Source organism: Podarcis melisellensis (genome assembly GCF_964234715.1).
Source record: "Podarcis melisellensis genome assembly, chromosome: 4".
In the NCBI taxonomy this organism is placed as follows: Eukaryota; Metazoa; Chordata; class Lepidosauria; order Squamata; family Lacertidae; genus Podarcis; species Podarcis melisellensis.
In genome coordinates, this window is record NC_138531.1 from 29,000,577 (window position 1) to 29,020,514 (window position 19,938).

Genomic DNA, 19,938 nt, shown 5'->3' on the forward strand with positions numbered 1-19,938 from the left:
CTTACACATAAACTTTCTGCAGCCCTATGAACTGAAAGTGAAAAGGACTAGCTTAGCTTGTACCAATGCATACACGGAGGGTAAGAACCTCTGGCTTGTGGGCCAATCTTGGCTTGCCAAGGGGTCCTTGTTGGCCAATGAGGCCATTTTCTCCAAACAATGTCCACCTGCCCATCAAGTGACATCACTTGTGACGTCAGCCAATAGCAGGGGGTGGGGTTAAGCCCAGAGTTGACTGCTTGCCTATTCTCAGTAGGGAGCAAAGGCACACAACCATATCTGCAGGATTTAAGGTGATGAGCAGGGAGTTAAATCCTCTTTAGTTTGGCAGGATTTCATGCAAACCCTTTCATGATTCAGGAAACGTTTTGCATGAAATCCCCTGCTAAAATGAAGGGGGCGACACTGCCTTTAAGAAGGACCTTGCAAACTGCATTGAAGCCCATGGCCTTCAAAACATTTTGTACCTGATGCTGCTTCGACGCCAGGTTTTTTTGACAGGTGGGCAGCCCAGATCCACTATCATAAATTTTACCCACAAGACAAATCTGGGCCATGGAGCCACCCCTGACATACATGAATGGTTCAAAAATAAGCTGTAAAGATTTAATGGGAGCACAAAGCCAGCACCGTACATTTCACTGGTGAGAGGAGTTTTGTCAGCTATAAGGAACTTAAAAAGCACCTACTCCTTAGTGCATATACAGATGAAGGGAGCCAATACTATGGTCAGCCATCCTAGTTCAATCTGTTCCCACAAGAAATCCTCCTTTTAATGGACTGTGAAAGTGAACGTTATGAAGATGAAATATTGACATAGCTTTAAAGGAATTTGGATTTCTATAGATTCTTCCTGGGATAGAAGGGTAGATGCTGGCCAGATTGTGGATGGCATACATCTCTAAGTTCCCTGATCCTTCCAAGCATTTCTGGAATCCATATTTACTCACATCAACATGGGAGGAGAGGATTTCTTTTTCCTGATTTTAACCAATCAAAACAAGTGGCTTAGCATCTGCATTTTTATCCCCAAGGCCTATCAGGTGAAACAATCATTTTATCTTCTTCTCAGCTAAGCAGGCTTATTAAAATGTTTGTTTCTTCCTGGTATCTGTCATTTCGGAGCAGCTTTGTTACTCCCTCAAAAAAAGACTGCACAAAAAGCACAGTGAAAAATAGTTTACGCTTTGAGACCAAAGAGAAATGAGGTTTAAATATGAAAGACAATGACATACTAAGAAATTAAAAGGCAAAACAAGCTCCACAAACAGCTGGAGCAACGGTGTACTGACAATTTACTGTAAATAGATCACAGCTCTGTTACTGAGTGGGGGAAGGGAAGAGAGAAACGAAAAGGTGGAAGCAGCATCCGTTTTGATGTAAAGGATGAAAAAAGTCATTAAAATATTTATATAACCTGAACACTGTGGAGTGGAACTCACCACCCAGAGAGCAACCTATGCAATACTGAAAGCTCTTAGCTGCAGTATCTATCATTCTCAATTCACTGCCTAATTGGAACACAATCCCCTTGCTTGTCTAAATTTAGGAACAACTTTCACAATACTTTTTTTTGGAGGGGAGGGGGCAAAACGAATTCGCACTAAACACCTACCTTGCAGCAGGCCTTTTCAGTATTATTGGAAAATCACCTCCAGTTTTTATCTGCAATGTATTTGCCCAACCTATTTTAAACAAGTACGCAATTCCAATAATGTGGCATTTATACAGGGCCGTCACTGTACACAGATGTGAACCGTACAAAGTAAATATCAAACATGCATAAAATGATACCAAGTGATATCAAGTTTCATTATTTACGTGGACATTTTGCACTGGCAAATAGCAGAACAAGGCCATGGCGGTTCAAAACCCAAGTTAAATAAAGCACGTTGCAATGGGGAACTTTAATTAATCCACTGGTAAATACTAATACAAGGGCCCAATTTTTTGATATATTTTTTAAAAAGTATGTTAAGAACCTACCTTATTAATCAATTTTCATGCATACTTAAACACTGGGCAAAAAGTAGCAGCATTTCTCTGTGCTGGAGGTACATGTTTTAACAGTGGCTGAGGTTTTACACGAAAAATTATATATACAAAATTCAATTTTAAATTCCATTTTCAAGAAATATAGAATTTGGGGGTGGGGGAACAGGGACTGAGATGAAACCTCTTATCGGCACAGTAATTTATACTTTTATTCCCAAGGCAGGCAAGGGATTCATGATGAAGTGAAACAATCCTTGATCAACTTAATATTTTCTACATGACAAAGATCAATAAGTGGCAATCAAATTACATACCATTAGCTTCAAAATGGAATTTTTCCACAGACAGGAATTTCACAAAGAGAGCCCTCATCATGAAGTGCACACATTTGACGGCATCTAAATGACAGGCATCAGGGAATCCTGAAGAGAGATCTGCTGTAGCAGAGTTCTTCAGATCTGACACTCGAGTGCTCATATTACTCCGATCAGCACAGTAAATTAATGTAACAAGGCCTCAGGTTATTGAAAAGATTCAGTTTCAATTACTAACTTGGTTCTTTAGTCTCATCATTCAGGTCAGGTGATCCTCCAAGTTCAGCATAACTTTGGGACTAACACGCATATTACAGTTGCAAAGGCGATGGCACCAAAAAAAGCCAACCCTCAGGTAAATTATCCTCACTCCAGCCAAAAGGCACCAACTTGCTAATCGCACAAATCTCCATTATATGTATTTCTTTAAAAATTATGATAATAAACCACACATCATCTAAAAATAGATTTCAGGGTGGTATATAAAGAAATTTAAAGTTACAAAAACCATTAACCCACAAACCACCAACGCAATAAAATTAAGCAAAATAAAACCACTCAAAATTCTGCTGTTGCTTGTGGTAAGGTAAAGGGACCCCTGACCGTTAGGTCCAGTCGTGGCCGACTCTGGGGTTGCGGCGCTCATCTCGCTTTATTGGCTGAGGGAGCTTCCGGGTCATGTGGCCACCATGACTAAGCTGCTTCTGGCGAACCAGAGCAGCGCATGGAAACACCATTTACCTTCCCGCCGGAGCGGTACCTATTTATCTACTTGCACTTTGACATGCTTTCGAACTGCTAGGTTGACAGGAGCAGGGACTGAGCAATGGGAGCTCGCTCAGTTGTGGGGATTCAAACCGCCGACCTTCTGATTGCCAAGTCCTAGGCTCTGTGGTTTAACCCACAGCGCCACCCGCGTCCCCGTTGCTTGTGGTAGCATGCCACTAAAAATAGGTTTTGTATTCTCCCCATTCTGTGTTTCTGTCTTGGTGTTTAAGAGCACTACACCTAAAAGAACAAGCCAAAAACTTGAGTATGTGAGAAGTTTGGGGAAGTCAAGGGCACTGCCACTGTTTAAAAAGGGAAGAGCTAAGATTGCTAACAGCTTTCTCTCCCTCCCACCATCTTCTCCCAATCATATACACACACATTTCTCAATGAATAGTATAAAAATAGAAGGAAATTTTCTTATCTTTGCTGCAGAACACAGCTGTTTTGCTCCATATGGTAAGGCGGACTGTCACACCTAAATATAATCTCTGCGCTGCTCACTATTTGTTGTGAACCAAAATAATTGATCATTTGCATTTGTTCCTTCTCTAGATCATTTGTCAAAGGACAAATTCCAAGTATCTCTCTATCCCATCCTGAATTTGTGGGATTGCCAGATTTTATAAGTAATATTTGTTAAGTGACAAACTGGCACAATCTACTTGCACGTTAACGAAGTCCAAATTAATTTTGGTGGATGATGGGAGAAAAAGGAAGGAAGGCAGGAAGGCAGGAAGGCAGGAAGGCAGGAAGGCAGGAAGGAAGGAAGGAAGGAAGGAAGGAAGGAAGGAAGGAAGGAAGGAAAGGAGGAGTTTGGATTTGATATCCCGCTTTATCACTACCCTAGGGAGTCTCAAAGCGGCTAACATTCTCCTTTCCCTTCCTCCCCCACAACAAACACTCTGTGAGGTGAGTGAGGCTGAGAGACTTCAGAGAAGTATGACTAGCCCAAGGTCACCAAGTGCTGAATGGGAAAATGGAAGATAGAATCACATCTTAATAGTAGAAATGTAAAAATCTCCAGAAACATTTAAAGCTGTGGAGAAAAACTTGTTTTCCCATATTTCCCCACCACATTTCGTTGGGAGGGAGGACACACACAAAATGGGTAGTAGGGGAGATATGTGCAATATTTACTTCCTTATCCAAACGAAACTTTATTAGTTGCTCGAACAAATGAAATGCATCACTTTTAACTTAATTAAAATATAAAATGGTACCATTTGGCCTATTTAAAACCATAAATGACTTTGTTTCATACCCACAAACTTGTGAATATACCCAGTTGTGCTCCACTTCCTTGTAGAAGTCACCCAAATGGTTGAATCTTTTCCTCTGAGGTTTTGCCACCCATGAGGAGAATTTCTGCAGTTTCTGCCCTGCTTTCTTCTGACCTTTTTATTACCCAGCAAGGCAGGGCAATAACCTGATTGACTCCCAATGTGTAGGAGGGTGATTAGGAGACATGAAAAAGGTTAACCAGGAAGAGGTAGGTCAGCAGGAAAGCCGAAGCAGGCTCTTTGCTTCCAGCATCTCCAAACTAGATCAAAAGTCACTAGAAAAAGGCAAGAGGCACTTCATGTGCGATGACGGCTTTTTATACTCCTGTCAGGAAGAGGGCAGGACCCTTTAGGTACAGAAATGCATCTTTGACTAGTTAGCTGTATGCCAGGATTGTGATTCTCCAATGCCATAGAGTATTTTACATTTTTAAAAGTGTTTAAAAACATTGTACTCATTCTAAAAATAGATATTTCAAAAGGTGTTCCCCCAAACTTCCAATTTTTCAAATAATTCTGAGAAGAAACACAAATGAGTAAGGACCATCTCCCTCCTTGAATGTTCCCAGGATTTCATATCTCTACTCAACAGATGTGCAATAAGTTTGGTTTTTGTTTTTAAAAAGCCAATTGGCTAAACAGTCAACTTAAGACCCCTTCAGTGGCTAAAGTATCTGTCCCTTACTGCTTGTGATACTGTTCGAGAATGGAGTTTTGTCCTTCGCTTAATTAAAAGTAAAACATTTCAGAGGCCTATACACACTTTAAGCAGGATAAACTTTTCCCCACAGCTGAAGACTTTGATTATTGACTTCTGCTGTTTATCCTTGGACATTTGCCAGGAAAATGTTTTGACTGTAGTTAGGAGAAATGATACATCGCTACATTTCAACAACAGCAGCATAGAGGAATGTGGCTTTTGGTGTATTATTAAACTCGTCACTGTTAGCTATACATGAAAATGTATTGCTTCACAAAATACCCATTGTTGTAATTTGGCTATTTCACACACCGGCAATTAATCTCAACAGAATACATTCTAGAGATCTAAACACAATAATGCAGCGGTTTTCAACCTGTGGGTCCCCAGATGTTGTTGGACTACAACTCCCATCATCCCTGAGCTCTGGCCTTGCTAGCTAGGGGTGATGGGAGTTGTAGTTCAACAACATCTGGGGACCCACAGGCTGAGAAAGGCTGCAGTATTGGAACTGGGACGGCAGCAGAAATAGACATGCCACTAGAACTTAACTCCCCTTTGTCATAAGCTAGCTTAGTCAACTACAGTGGTGCCCCGCAAGACGAATGCCTCGCAAGACGAAAAACCCGCAAGACGAAAGGGTTTTTCGGTTTTTGCGACGCTTCGCTAGACGATTTTCCCTATGGGCTTGCATCGCAAGACGAAAGCCCATAGGGAAATCTCGGGGACCTTTTTTTAAATGCTGGCGGTGGGGAGCAAAGCCTTTCCCCCCCCTCCGGACTTCAGAAGAGGTCCAGGAAGGCCGGCGGGGGCGAAAGGCTTTGCTCCCCACCGCCAGCATTTTAAAAGCGGTCCGGGATAGCAGGGAAGCGCTTCCCGCTATCCCGGACGGCTTTTGAAGGCAGGCAGGGGAGGCAAAGACTTTTGCCCCCCCTGCCTGCCTAACCGGGGGCTTTTAAATCGCCCCGGGACTGTCTGGGGCGATTTAAAAGCCCCCGGACGGCTTTTGAAGCCTCCCCCCGCCGCCCGGCTTCGGGGCATCGTCCCGATGCCGGGAGGCGGGGCAGGAACGCCTCCCCCAGCCGCCCGGCTTCGGGGCATCGTTCCAATGCCGGGCGGCAGGGCAGGAACGCCTCCCCCCCCGCCCGGCATCGGAACGATGTCCCGAAGCCCGGCGGCGGGGCAGGAAAGCCTCCCCCCGCCGCCCGGCATCGGGGCATCGTCCCGATGCCGGGCGGTGGGGCAGGAACGCCTCCCCCAGCCGCCCGGCTTCGGGGCATCGTCCTGATGCCAGGCGGTGGGGCAGGAACGCCTCCCCCAGCCGCCCGGCTTCGGGGCATCGTCCCGATGCCGGGCGGTAGGGCAGGAACGCCTCCCCCAGCCGCCCGGCTTCGGGGCATCGTCCCGATGCCGGGCGGTGGGGCAGGAACGCCTCCCCCCGCCGCCCGGCATCGGAACGATGTCCCGATGCCGGGCGGTGGGGCAGGAACGCCTCCCCCAACCGCCCGGCTTCGGGGCATCGTCCCGATGCCGGGCGGTGGGGCAGGAACGCCTCCCCCAGCCGCCCGGCTTCGGGGCATCGTCCCGATGCCGGGCGGTGGGGCAGGAACGCCTCCCCCAGCCGCCCGGCTTCGGGGCATCGTCCCGATGCCGGGCGGTGGGGCAGGAACGCCTCCCCCAGCCGCCCGGCTTCGGGGCATCGTCCCGATGCCGGGCGGTGGGGCAGGAACGCCTCCCCCAGCCGCCCGGCTTCGGGGCATCGTCCCGATGCCGGGCGGTGGGGCAGGAACGCCTCCCCCAGCCGCCCGGCTTCGGGGCATCGTCCCGATGCCGGGCGGTGGGGCAGGAACGCCTCCCCCCGCCGCCCGGCATCGGAACGATGTCCCGAAGCCGGGCGGCCGGGCGGGAAAGCCTCCCCCCGCCGCCCGGCTTCAGAACGATGTCCCGAAGCCCGGCGGCGGGGCGGGAAAGCCTTTGTCCCCCCTGCCTGCCTTCCCAGGGGCTTTTAAATCGCCCCGGACAGCGGAGAAGTCCTCCGCTGTCCCGGGCGATTTTAAAATGCCGCCCGCCAGAAGAGGTCGGGGGAAGGCGGTTTCCATAGGAACGCATTAATTGATTTTCAATGCATTCCTATGGAAAACGGTGCATCGCAAACGAAAAACTCGCAAGACGAAGAGACTTGCGGAACGAATTAATTTCGTCTTGCGAGGCACCACTGTACTAACTTTTCATAAAATTGTTCATGGCATGAGAGAAGGAGCAGAGCCGTAAGGTCTGAAGACCCAGCAAAGGTCCAGGGCAGACCAATAGCCTTGTATACTTTCTGTCACCTCCTCCTGTCTCTGAGCCACTGCTGAGTCACTGTCTGAGAGCCAACAAGGCAAATCTAGGCTTGCCTTTAGGTCCACCGTGACCTTTTCTCTTGATGCCCAAAGGCAAAGGGGGAGAATCAGAGGATCTAAGCAGGGCTCAAAATTATTGTGGGAGCCAGGCAACAGGTCCTCCTGCAAATATACCTTGGAAGTCGAACGGAATCCGTTCCGGAACTCCGCTCGACTTCCAAAACGTTTGGAAACCAAAGTGCGGCTTCTGATTGCAGGAAGCTCCTGCAGCCAATCGGAAGTCTCGTCAGACGTTTGGCTTCCGAAAAGAGTTAGCAAACCGGAACAGTCACTTCCGGGTTTGCGGCATTCGGGAGCCAAAACGTTCGAGAACTAAGCTGTTCGGAAACCAAGGTACAACTGCAGTTGAAGGTTGCAGCGTGAATATAAAATCTAGGGGAACCAGAGATAGAAAACCTCACTGTGTGATGGGTCAGCAACTCATTGCATGTATGTGCACATGGCAATAAAGACTGTCTGCCTTTTATCACAATCTTTCACATTTTACATTAGCGCTTATACAGTATATCTAACAGTACATTCATACCTCTTGTTTTGTTTAATTCAGGTTACAGTGGTAGCTCACGTTAAGTACTTCATTCATTCCGGAGGTCCGTTCTTAACCTGAAACTGTTCTTAACCTGAAGCACCACTTTAGCTAATGGGGCCTCCTGCTGCTGCCACATCGCCGGAGCACAATTTCTGTTCTCAACCTGAAGCAAAGTTCTTAACCCGCGGTATTATTTCTGGGTTAGCAGAGTCTGTAACTTGAAGCGTATGTAACCCAAGGTACCACTGTATATTGTTCTATGCATATATTACCCTCTTTCTCCTTCCCTTAAAATGGGATGACAACGGTAGTGGCAAAACAACCACTGAGGGGGCTAACTCAGCCTTCAAGACAATGTACACCTTCAAGTAGCTTTATGAAGGCTGTGTTCAGATGGTACTTTTTATTAACCAAAGCTCTGCCAGTCATTCATTCATTCATTCGAAGGATCATTCTTCTATTAAAGAACTAGTCCAGGCACAAATCACAGCACCCCACAGGATTTCTTGGGTTTGCAGGTACTTGGACTTGTCTTGCCTAGTCTTGTCTTAAAGGGCTGTGCAAAAAAGCACTTACAAAGAGAAGTAAGCCGTAAAAACAGCAGTAAGATTAAGCTATCTGCCAGGAACATATTGTAACTTGGGAAGGTGACAATCCAAGTTGCACTTCCGTATAAAAATAAAGGCAGTTCCTAAAATAGGTGTGCTTTGGGAAATAGTTGCAGCAACGGTGCAGATCTGAGGAGGAAATAATAGAAAGGATAAATTGCAGCTTTTAAGCAGAAAACAAAAACAAAACACAAGCAAGCAAAAATAAATGATGAAGGCGATGCAGAAAAACGTCTGCTGAGAAATTATTCCTACATTTCTCCCTAGATCAGTGGTTCCAAATCTTTATGAGTACAAAGACCCCTTTCTCATCTCAAAAATGTTTTGTGAACCCCCCACATGCTAAGTGTTGCAATTTCAGACTCTGTTGAGAAAATACATAACAATAATAAACATGCAAGGATCTGTGTTACAGAAAACGCTCTGTCTGTCTCTCAGTCTAGATTTTAAGGAAGCAGAGGAAATAAAATAAAGGTGTTCCTCAGGAAGGTTATAAGCACTATCAGCAGTAGGATCCCCCAGAAATAAAAATTCCTGATATTTAAAATTGTACTTTAAATATTCAGGCTTGAAGTAGAGTTTGGTGTTAACTCCCCAGTTCAGTGAACGCTGGTCTGATCAATTATCTAATGAAAGATAATTCTTCTAACTTACCCTAATAATTCTGTTGCAATAAAGACCGCCTTATTTTGAGCCGCTTTTTCTCAAAACCCCAACCCATCAGAAGGGTCTTCCACACTAAACCCAATCTTCTCTGTGACATATAGACTATTATTCATCTTGAATAATTCTTTTCTCTGCTCAACATTTTATAAGGAGCAAAGCTTTTCAGAAGGATTCTATCTGACACACACACCTATCATCACTAGGAATTTGCATAAGTACTAACAGTTTATACTTAAAATAAAAAAAATACACTGGTTGGTCTAAATAAGGGATCATTTGAGGTATGTCTATGAATGCTATATTAGTAGCACCTGAGTCCACTTGCTTTTATTGTGCTTATATACAGGAATATTATACTTGTATTAGTCCATAGCAGCAACTCCCATTTTAAAAAGCATGGAAGTGCCCTTCAGCTGACATATACCCCTATCATCAAACTTTTCTATTTTTCTCTAATTTTATAGATAGTTCACTGAACAACCTATCATTCCATCAGCAAATCAGGCTCATTGGATTGGCTTTGGACTACGCTAGCCACCAATCACTCAAAGTGGGGCGACCAATTTCCCCAATCCTCCCCTACCTACGAGGGCACCTTACAATATCCCATACTGCTGCGACTTTCAGGAGGTGCAAGGAGCAGTGAAAATCAGGGGTCCAGTCTTGCACGAGTGTTTCCCACTAGCACAAAGCAGCCATTGTGTACCTTTGTGCACATTCTATTTTACCTTCTGATAAAAACAAGACTTGATCAGGAAATCTCTCAAACTTTCCCATCCATTTCAACTTTGGGGTTAAGATTTCCAAAGTGTATTTAAGATGGAGGCATTTGAACTGATTATAAAGCCAATAGACATGATTACATTCCCCCCCCCCCATCTCCTCCAAACATAGTAAGTGTAGGTGGTGAAGAGAACAAAATGTATTGCCATGCTCAGCTGTCAGGCTAGAACACAGTCTTCTCTAACTTCTAATTCTGGATCATTTCCTGGCTAACTATGAAGATGATTCTCTACTAATCAACTGCAAAGTATCAACTGTTAACAGTACCACAGATTAACTTGAGAGTTCACTGGGTTTTTAACTGGTAATTAGTGTGTTAATAGGGACGCAGGTGGCGCTGTGGGTTAAAGCCTCAGCACCTAGGACTTGCCGATCGAAAGGTCGGCGGTTCGAATCCCTGCTGCGGGGTGCGCTCCCGCTGCTCGGTCCCAGCGCCTGCCAACCTAGCAGTTCGAAAGCACCTCCGGGTGCAAGTAGATAAATAGGGACCGCTTACCAGCGGGAAGGTAAACGGCGTTTCCGTGTGCGGCTCTGGCTCGCCAGAGCAGCGATGTCACACTGGCCATGTGACCCGGAAGTGTCTCCGGACAGCGCTGGCCCCTGGCCTCTTAAGTGAGATGGGCGCACAACCCCAGAGTCTGTCAAGACTGGCCCGTACGGGCAGGGGTACCTTTACCTTTACCTTTAGTGTGTTAATGGTACTGAAAAGTACCTTATTTTACTTTCATTTGACATTTCAACCTATAGATTTATACCTGCTGATATAAATTTATCAACACTCTTACAAATATATACAGAAGAACACTCTTGGGATCCTTGCTTAGCCATACTTAATAACAGTAAACTTTCGGGCAGTGATTCATCAACAGACTAAAATACTCCTCGAAAGTTAATACAGTCGTACCTTGGAAGTTGAACGGAATCCATTCTGGAAGTCCGTTCAACTTCCGAAAAGGTTCAGAAACCAAAGTGGAGCTCCTGATTGGCTGCAGAAAGCTCCCGCAGCCAATCAGAAGCCCAGTTGGCTGTTTGGCTTCCAAAAAAAAGTTCAAAAAGCGGAACAGTCACTTCCAGGTTCCAATCGTTTGGGAGCCCATTTGTTCAGGAGCCAAGGCGTTTGAAATCCAAGTTACAACTGTACTGACATTAACCGTAACAACCTACAAGTAAACGAATTAGTTAAAATTTCAGAACCACTTAGAATAGTATTTTATAGACCACCAGATACAGTACCTAAATACCACAAAAATGTACTAGGCGCAAATAACCACGAAGGAATTATTCAGCGGGGGGTGGGGGTACGGGAAATATTGTTACTAACAGAATCAGACAAATTCTTAGTTAGCAATATGCAAAGCTGCAAATTTATTCTAGCTCGCTGTTTTATTCAGTTATGCATACGTTTTGCTTCCCTGATTGCTTCAAGCTTATGTTGGTTGATTGGCTGTTCCCATGCGTCATATTAAACTGTACATAATGTTTGATGTTCTGAGGATAAATGGGCGGAGGCAAGAGGGGGGAAGAAGAACCAGGGGTACTGTCTTATTGTAAGAAAATAAAGGTCCCTGCGGAAAGGTGGGACAGAAATGTAATAAACTCGTCACTGGAGAAACGGTACCCTTTGTTTCAACAATACTGAATGTAAAATGCATCCAAATGAATTGGGGACATTTTAGGATTGCCGGGTCTTCTGCAAGAGGCAGCACCCATGCATTTGGAAGAATTAAGCAAGGTTTGAGCTAACCGACCCAGTGCTCACGTTTCTTCTCTGCTCTCACTTGGTATGGGAAGAGGATACAGCAAAGTTATTCACTGAGAAAAGCAGCGGGAGGTGGGCTGGAACCACATTCCGTCTACTTAGAGGCATCACCTTTGGGTAAAGACCAGAAAGTCTCAGTGAGCATGCATTATACGGTGGTACCTCGGTTCTCGAACGTCTCTGTTGACGACCGTTTCGGAACCCAAATGCCCCAAACCCAGAAGTAAATGCTTCTATTTTCGAACACGCCTCAGAATTCAAATGGCTCCCATTGCGTGTTTTTCAATTTTCTCAACTGAATGTGCAAGCAGCCCTTTGAGCTTCAGTTTTCAGACGTTTCGGAACTCGAACGGTCTTCCGGAACAGGTTATGTTAGAGAACCGAGGTACCACTGTTCTACCTTTACAATTCAAATAAAAGTAGTGTTGTTAAACTGGGGGAGACTCCTTCACCGAACATGCCAAACTGAAGTGTGGACTACTTTGTTTAAAGTGCCTAAGCCTTGTGAGCCATCTCTGTATAAATTTTGAGTAGGGCTTCAAAAAACTAAAAAATCTTTGATCATCTGGGCACCTGGAAATCTGTTTCCCCCCTGTTCTGTTCTGTCTTCTAAATCCTAGCTCCGACACATAAAATTTGCAATATTTTCTAATCCTGATTTTAATGTTTTGCTCCAATTAGCTGTCTATTATTTTGATAAAAGCGGAAAATCCAATACTTTGTATCTTCTGCGAGACGGCAAGATTATCACAATGCAACACATAAAGCATAGACTGAATCCAAAGAAAAGGTATCTGTTTAGGTTTACTGTAAAACACTAGAGAATAATGCAGTGCATGACAAGATGATTAAATGTAATTAATTAAATCTGCAAGCGAATCTGGGTGAGTAGAATACACAAAATGGATGCTCATTCCTCGGTTCATGCCTACTAACTCTGAAAGTATTCTAAGGCTGCAGTCCAAGACACACGTATACCTGGGAGTAACCTGTATACGGTTGAGGTATTTCAATAAAGACCATGGGTGCTGTAATCACTCAGATCAGGAGAGCTCAGGCGCTTGACTCCTATTTATCTAAATTGGGCCACATCAGGTTTACCTCTGGCTTGCGCAAACATGCATAAATTCTATCCAGTGCAATTCTCAACAGTGCTATGCTGGCCTTTCAAACCCATTGTTGAAAGTATTTAAAACACTGTAGAAACTAAAGCAAACCACAACAAGTATGTTCAAAACTCATTTTGCTAGTTCAAGCAATAAATTCCTTAAATAGCATAAGCACTTATTGCAACAAGAAGTTTTGAGAAATACATTCCCACATGGAAGACTTTTGTAGACAATTCCCCCTCTCCCCGCAACATAATTGCCTCCCTAACAATGCAGGTTTTCTTTAACACCAAAACAATTTTGCCACATAATACCAAGCTTCTACCTTCAGAGGAAAAATAAGTTTCTGTCACCAAGGGCCTGGTTCACGCAACACAGCCAGCCAAACTATGGTTTACTGGGACAAACTGAAGGTGCAGACTCCACATACTGCTGAAATGACATCCAACACTTCCTCCCTCAGGAGGACATAAACCAGAGTGCTGGATTAATGTCACGTAATCCAGCTCTAAAGTTTGTTTCTCTCAAATCCAAAGAAGATAACAAAAGTAAACCATGGTTTATTCCGGGCTTATTCTCATGGTTTGCAGAGAAACAAACCCAAAGTGCTGGTTTTCACGAAATAAGGAACATCCTGGATTGTCTGTTCCCACTGTGGCAAAGGGAGAGGGATTCCGTGTGATTTGAGCAGTGTGCACAAGAAAGCTTGCTCATTCCTGGAATGCCATAGTTTAACTGTGGCTTACTGTTATGCGCAAACCAGGCCATAATCTGCTCATTGAAAAAATCGCAATCTTTAGGCAAAGAAATCTAAGCACATACACAATCACCCTTAGCAGCATTTATTTTGTTTTGAGAACATAGGTTGAGAGTCCTCTGTGGACATTGGTTTCCTGGAATCCTGCCCCCCCTCCAATTTACAGAAATGCATTATAGCAAACTGCTCAAGTGAAGATGCAAACTGCTTAGAAATTAACTACACAGTAGAAAAAATGTCATGTGAAGCAACTCCTTAAGATTCAAAAGTTTCAGCTCTAGCTAGGTCAGTAGCATAGCGTTCTTGCTTTATTTCCATTCATCTTTTATTATTTATACTTCTGTTAATTTTGTATTCATTTCTTGTTTTACAGAACGTTTTCCCCATCCCATCCATCACCTATTTACTAGCATTTTTCAATACTATTCATTATTCTTAGCAGTAATTTCCATTATTCTTGGCACTATTCTCCATCGCCAAGCTTCATACCATTATTTACCAGTTCCAAATTGTTGTCCGATTATCCTTAAAAATTGTCTCCTTTTCAATCTTCCGCTCATGAAGATGTTCACCAGCCCATACCACATGAAAACCATCAAATAGTACTATTACTACAATTCATTGCCCTTTAATAACAATCAATACCAAAGAGTGTCTTAAGTGCTAGATGGAGAACAAAGAAATACTATGGTACCTGCTCAAATGGCTTATAATGAATTCCATATTGTTTTGAGTAAAGTAGCTATTATTTTACAGTCACCCGTCCTAAATATAATTTACTTGTAAGTCCTACTGATTTCAAGTAAGCGTGCATGGGGTGCACTTGTAATATAAAAAAGGTATACTGCTGGAAGAAATGATTTCCCTTCTACAAAAACCTGCGCTAGATTGTTAGCTTAATAAATCATTGAGCAAAAGTAGCCTAGGACAATGTCTTGCAAAGCATTACCTAATGTTCGGTAACCAACTAGAGGCTATATATATATAAAACAGCATTTCAACGGATCATTGAGAACTAATGAATTTAAGTGAGTTAACAGAAACAAATTTGGAAAAGAAACCATGCTTCAAAACAACGTCATGAAGCAACTTTTAATAGTTGTTTTCAAATCAGTTGATGAATCCCGATATACAGGCCATGACTTTTTCTTTAAAAAATAATGCATTCGTTCCACGCAACAGAGAATACAAAATGCAACCAGCATCACATACCAATATACATCTGAAGTTCATATATAGCTACAAGGTGTTAAAGAAGTCCCTCAAAATCAATGTAGTTATTCCAGAGTACACAATCTGGTTACCTGCTGGTGAGTGCCTTAGCCCCATATCCTATACATCTGCACTTGTTATAGGAAGCCTGTGAAATGGGTTTTAATGAAGTGTTGCACCGCTGCAGCCATATGCCCCTTCCGAGTGAAGTACAGTGGTGCCTCGGGATGCGAACGGGATCTGTTCCAGAGCCCCATTCGCATCCTGAATAGAACATAAGACGCGACTGCGCGTCTGCACGTGCACGGGTTAAGGTTTATGCTTCCGCGCATGACGTCATTTTGAGTGTCTGTGCATACGTGAGCGGTGAAACCCGGAAGTAACGCGCTCCGTTTCTTTTGGGTTGCCACGGAGCGCAACCCGGAAGCGCTCAACCTGAAGCACATTCAACCCGAGGCATGACTGCATTCCAAGTATCACACCAAATTCCTTAAAAAGTGTTTTTTAGTTAGAACATATCCCTAAAAACTCAAACGAAACACCCAAGTGAACTGATCTATGCTTTATAAAAGCTACATTAAACGGACTCAAAACAATACATGTCACTGAACATATGCCCTTATTTACTAAACTAGCGAAATCATATCTGAGGAGAGCAAATAGAGGAGGAGAGTTCCTTTCCTCCAAAATCCACAATGACCATTGGATGACATCCTCACTCATCACACCACACCCACTCCTAAAGCAGAACAGCTGTCCTGACCTCACTTCCAACAACAGTGTTCTGCACAGTTCTTAATAAATGTTCATTACGGCAGCCAGGATGTGTATGAGAAGGGCCAGGTAAGTTACCTGCTACGAGGTACATATTTTTAGGACTGCTTGGCACAACCCAGTCTTCAAAATGTAGGCCCTTTGCTTTCGTATAAAAGGACAGCCCCCATTCTCCTATATGGAAGTAAGTAAAAAGACACAATCGGTACAGTGGCAAACACCCTCTGGTTACTCCTGATATAGGGAGGTATTAAACCAGTTCTGGATAGGGCAGTGAAGAACCAAATATTGGGGGGGGGGGGGGAGGCACACTCCTGAAAACATAAAGCAGTGGCCAGGTGTGCCTTTTACCAGTGCAGGCCTGTACACCAGCCCTATCTCACTTACCCATGAAACAGCTCCTCCAAGGTGGGACTACCTGTGTTGCAGGACTGTCTGGGAGATTTGGAAACTCGGGTCATTATAAAATGTAGGCATCCAGATGCTAGTGGGGGCCATCTGAACGTGTGACACCTGTGTTTGCCGCCTCTCTAATAAGCAATGCAACTGATGCAAACTGTCTTCAGCTCAAAGGCCGCATTCAAAGCTGACCAACCCTCCAACCAGCCACACGCCAGGGGTGATCATGGCCAAAATGGCCGGCAAAACATGCACCTTATGTATCATACATGCAGGTACACTCATAAGAGGTTTAAACATCTCAGCCTAGCACTGTAATGGGATGGTCTCCTGATGGAGAAGACAGGAGTTGGGAGATCACTAAAAAAAGACTTTGTGGACATCATAGAGACCACAGGTTTACTGCTATGTTTCCAGGCCCAACGTTTGCATATGAACCTTTAAATCAATTTGGAAATAGGTTAGCTTGCACATACACCAATATCAAAAGTCTTGCTGATGTAAAGTTTGACATGCATAAGAGACAAGGCCTTCTCAGTGATGGCTCCAGAGTTATGTGGCTCCTTCCTGGTTATGCCTGGCTCCTTTTAAGTACAGGCCTTTAAGTGGGGCTTGCAAACTTATTTTCACTGCTGCCTTTTCTCAAGTGTGCAAATGATGTGCATGCCTCAGAAAACAATTTTCTCCTAATAATCATACCCTATTTGATGTGTCTCAATTTATCTTGTACCTTTTTATATATGATGCTTTTGAGTCTAAAAAGTGATTTATAAATACTTTGAATGAATGCAAAAAATAATCAATAGCAAATCACACTTATCTGCTGACATGATTTATCTTCTGAACATACCACCATAAAGTAAATGAAATTTACGACGTCAGAATTTTTTTTGAAAATCCAAGATTCCAGAGTTCTATTGCTAATAATAAAAACCATCATGGCTGATTTAGATACCAACTCTTTACCCTTAAGTTCCCTATAGAGCATCAAAGCTATTTTCACATAAGTGAAGGTAAACAGAGTCGGCTATTTATGTGAAGATGACTAAGCAGTGTGCACTCTTTTATGCTTTATTATTTACACACATATTAACTACTCCGATATCCAGTTAGATAATGATCATTTAAGTCACGTGAATATATCCCAAGGTCTCCTGTTTTCTAGAGAAGTAGTAAATCATCTTCTCTATGTTGGACAGGGGCACTGTGGGGAAAACCAAAGCAGAACTATTCCAGTAATGTCCATATTAAGGAGTATGGTTATAATTTCTTCCAAGCAAATTCTGCAGTCTTCCTCACTTTAATTCCTTGTGTAGCAAATCCAAAACACTTTCAATACGATTTCAAGAAATCCAACTTGAGAGAAGGGCCATTTATGAAACACCTTTGAGGTGCTTCAACGTTAGAGAAAGTAGCTGTTAAAATATTATAAACCCTCCTGAAAGCTAAAATCTGAATATTCAGCTCTGCCCATCCCTGATACATATCCACAGACAAAACCTAGATTGAGCCAAACTTCCAACAATGCAAACTGATGCATGCACCTCTCAATCCATGTTTTGAGAGGGTGCTATTGCCCAAAACTGGCATACACCTAAATATGTGAATGTAGCAAACGTGTATATCATACAGGTGTACTTGTCAGGGATTGGCTGCAGCTTCCTGCAGAGTGTACCTGAGCTTGCCTCTGCACAAAAATCTGAAATGGCGCTAAATAAAAGCTAACAAAGAATACAGATTTCAGTGTTTTAAGATGATCCATCAATTGTAACATGGAAGAAGAAAGTAGTAAGCATTACAACCAAAACAGCTCAGCTGAATCTAGCCTATGCACAATTATAGGCCTTACTGCAAGTAGATAAGCTTCAGGACTGACTATAATCACACTAAGTGACTATCTACATACAATAATAAAAGTAGCAATAGTACTTAGCAAAAAGCAGAGGTGTCTTAATAGTGGTGCTTAAATAAAGCAGGTGGGGCCAACCTGAAGCCCTCCAGATGTTGCTGAACTAAACTCCTATCAACCCCACCCAGCGCGACCAATAATAATAAAAAATGATGGGTGTCATAGTTTAGCGACATCTGCAGGGTCACAGGTTAGTCACTTAGATGTGAAGCTTTAGAATGCTCTGTTGCAACCACCCTATATTGTTCTTCATATATGGGGAGTAACATAATGCTCTTGAGACATCCATCCACGTTATGCCTAAAAGCTTCCTGATACAAAAAAATAATAATCAACTAGTATAAGCCACTGCTTCTCTCTCTTTATTTAAAAAACAGCTCCCCGTGCCCCCCTTCAGCACTTCTCTAGAGCCACCACTCATGCCATATATTTAATCCCTCTGTCCCGCTCCCTCACTTCTTCCAGTCCACAAAGGAGTAAAAAAAAGAAGAAAAAAGCTAGACCTGCTCCCCCCTTTTTGCAAACAGCAAATGATCTCCTATTCAGACCGGTGTGTGGGGAGTAAACTCCCACCTCTACTTCCAGCCTCATCGTCCCCTCCCCCCCAAAAACCCACACACACCTAGATTCCCCCCCCCCCCAATCTCTCCGCCCCACGCAGTGCTTTGCAACACCCAGCACTTCTCCGTCTGGACCACCCCGCCTCTTCTTTCCTCCTCCTCTCTGCCCCCCCCCCGCCTGAAAACAAAACAAAACAAAACCCGAAACCTAGTCCCTTCTTTCTTTCGAGATGCCTGAGCTTGCCCCCCCCCATTCCCAAACGCACCCTTTTCCATTTCTCCCCCAGATTCCACAATAGTCGTCCATAGTTCCGAGGGCGGGGGCAGGCGAAGGCAGCTGCTTCCCCACCCCCCACCCTCCGAAAAGTCCCTCCCTCTCCGTCACGACCCCTTGATTTATGTGATCTATAAATCAGAACGGGGGGGGGTTAAAATGTTGAATCCTTTTTTAACCCACCCACCCCCGCCTCTCTCCCCCCCCCCACCCCGCCGTCGCAAAACCCGGCGCTGGAGAGAGACCGAAGGGAGAAGGAGAAGAAGGGCGGAGGCAGCCCGTCCATAAGCAGGCTGCCTTCTCTCCGTGCGCCCTCCCCGCATCCCCAACGGGGCGCGCCTGCTAGGCCCCGCGGCCACGGGACGGGCGCGGAGAGGGGGTCCCCGAGGGGGCTTCAAAGCCCCGAGCCCGCCCCCCTCAACTCCTCCAAGTTGGCGATATTCTTGCTGGCTCTCTCTCTCTCTCGCCTTACCTGGCTTGGCGGGAGGAAGGGGAGACCCGCCGGTGGTCCGCTCCTCCGGGCGCGTCGGGGCTCCCCGGGCCAGGCGCGCGGGCGGAGGATTAATAATGGCAGGAGGAGGCGGAAAGGAGCAGGCTGCTCTCCCCGGCGGGCTCCGCTCTTTGTCTCGGCGGCGGCGGCGGCTGCTCCTCTTTCTCTCCCCGCTTGGACCCCGTGCGCGGCTTGCTCTGCTTCTCCTTCTCCTTCGCCCAGCGGGCCGGGCGCTCGGGGGCCGTCGGCGTCTCCGCGCTCCCCTCCCGGGCTCCTCTCCGCCTTCCTCCCGCGGCTCGACGTGTCCAAGGCCCCAGCGCTCCTGCCGCCGCTCAGCCCAGCAGCAGCAGCAGCGGGCCCCTCCCCCTCTGCCCAGGCAGGCAGCTCCCTCCCTCCTCTCCCTCTTTTCCTTTTCCTCCTCCTTCCTCCCCTGGCCGCCCCTTCCCTTCCTGCCGCCGCCGGGATCGCGTAGGGCGGGGAGGAGGAGAGCAGCCCTCCTCTCCCCTGCTTTCCTTTTCCGTCTCCTGGGAGGATCTCCTTCTCTTCCTGATGCTGCTGCTGCTGCTGCAACAACCCCCTCCCTCTTTTTTTTTTAATTCCTGCTCTTCCTCCCCACACACGATTTTTTATTTTTGGAGCAGCCGGTG

The 19,938-nt window shown here is 45.1% G+C and overlaps 1 protein-coding gene across 1 annotated transcript in view; it reads right to left on the reverse strand.

The window, feature by feature from the left end:
• The window catches only part of NCK2 (NCK adaptor protein 2), a 71,323-nt gene extending 51,662 nt beyond the window's left edge, over positions 1–19,661 (reverse strand). The window contains exon 1 of the mRNA XM_081907459.1: positions 19,274–19,661. The gene's annotated coding sequence lies outside the window, so the exon portion shown is untranslated. The remainder of the gene's footprint in view (positions 1–19,273) is intronic.
• Positions 19,662–19,938: the final 277 nt, after the last annotated feature.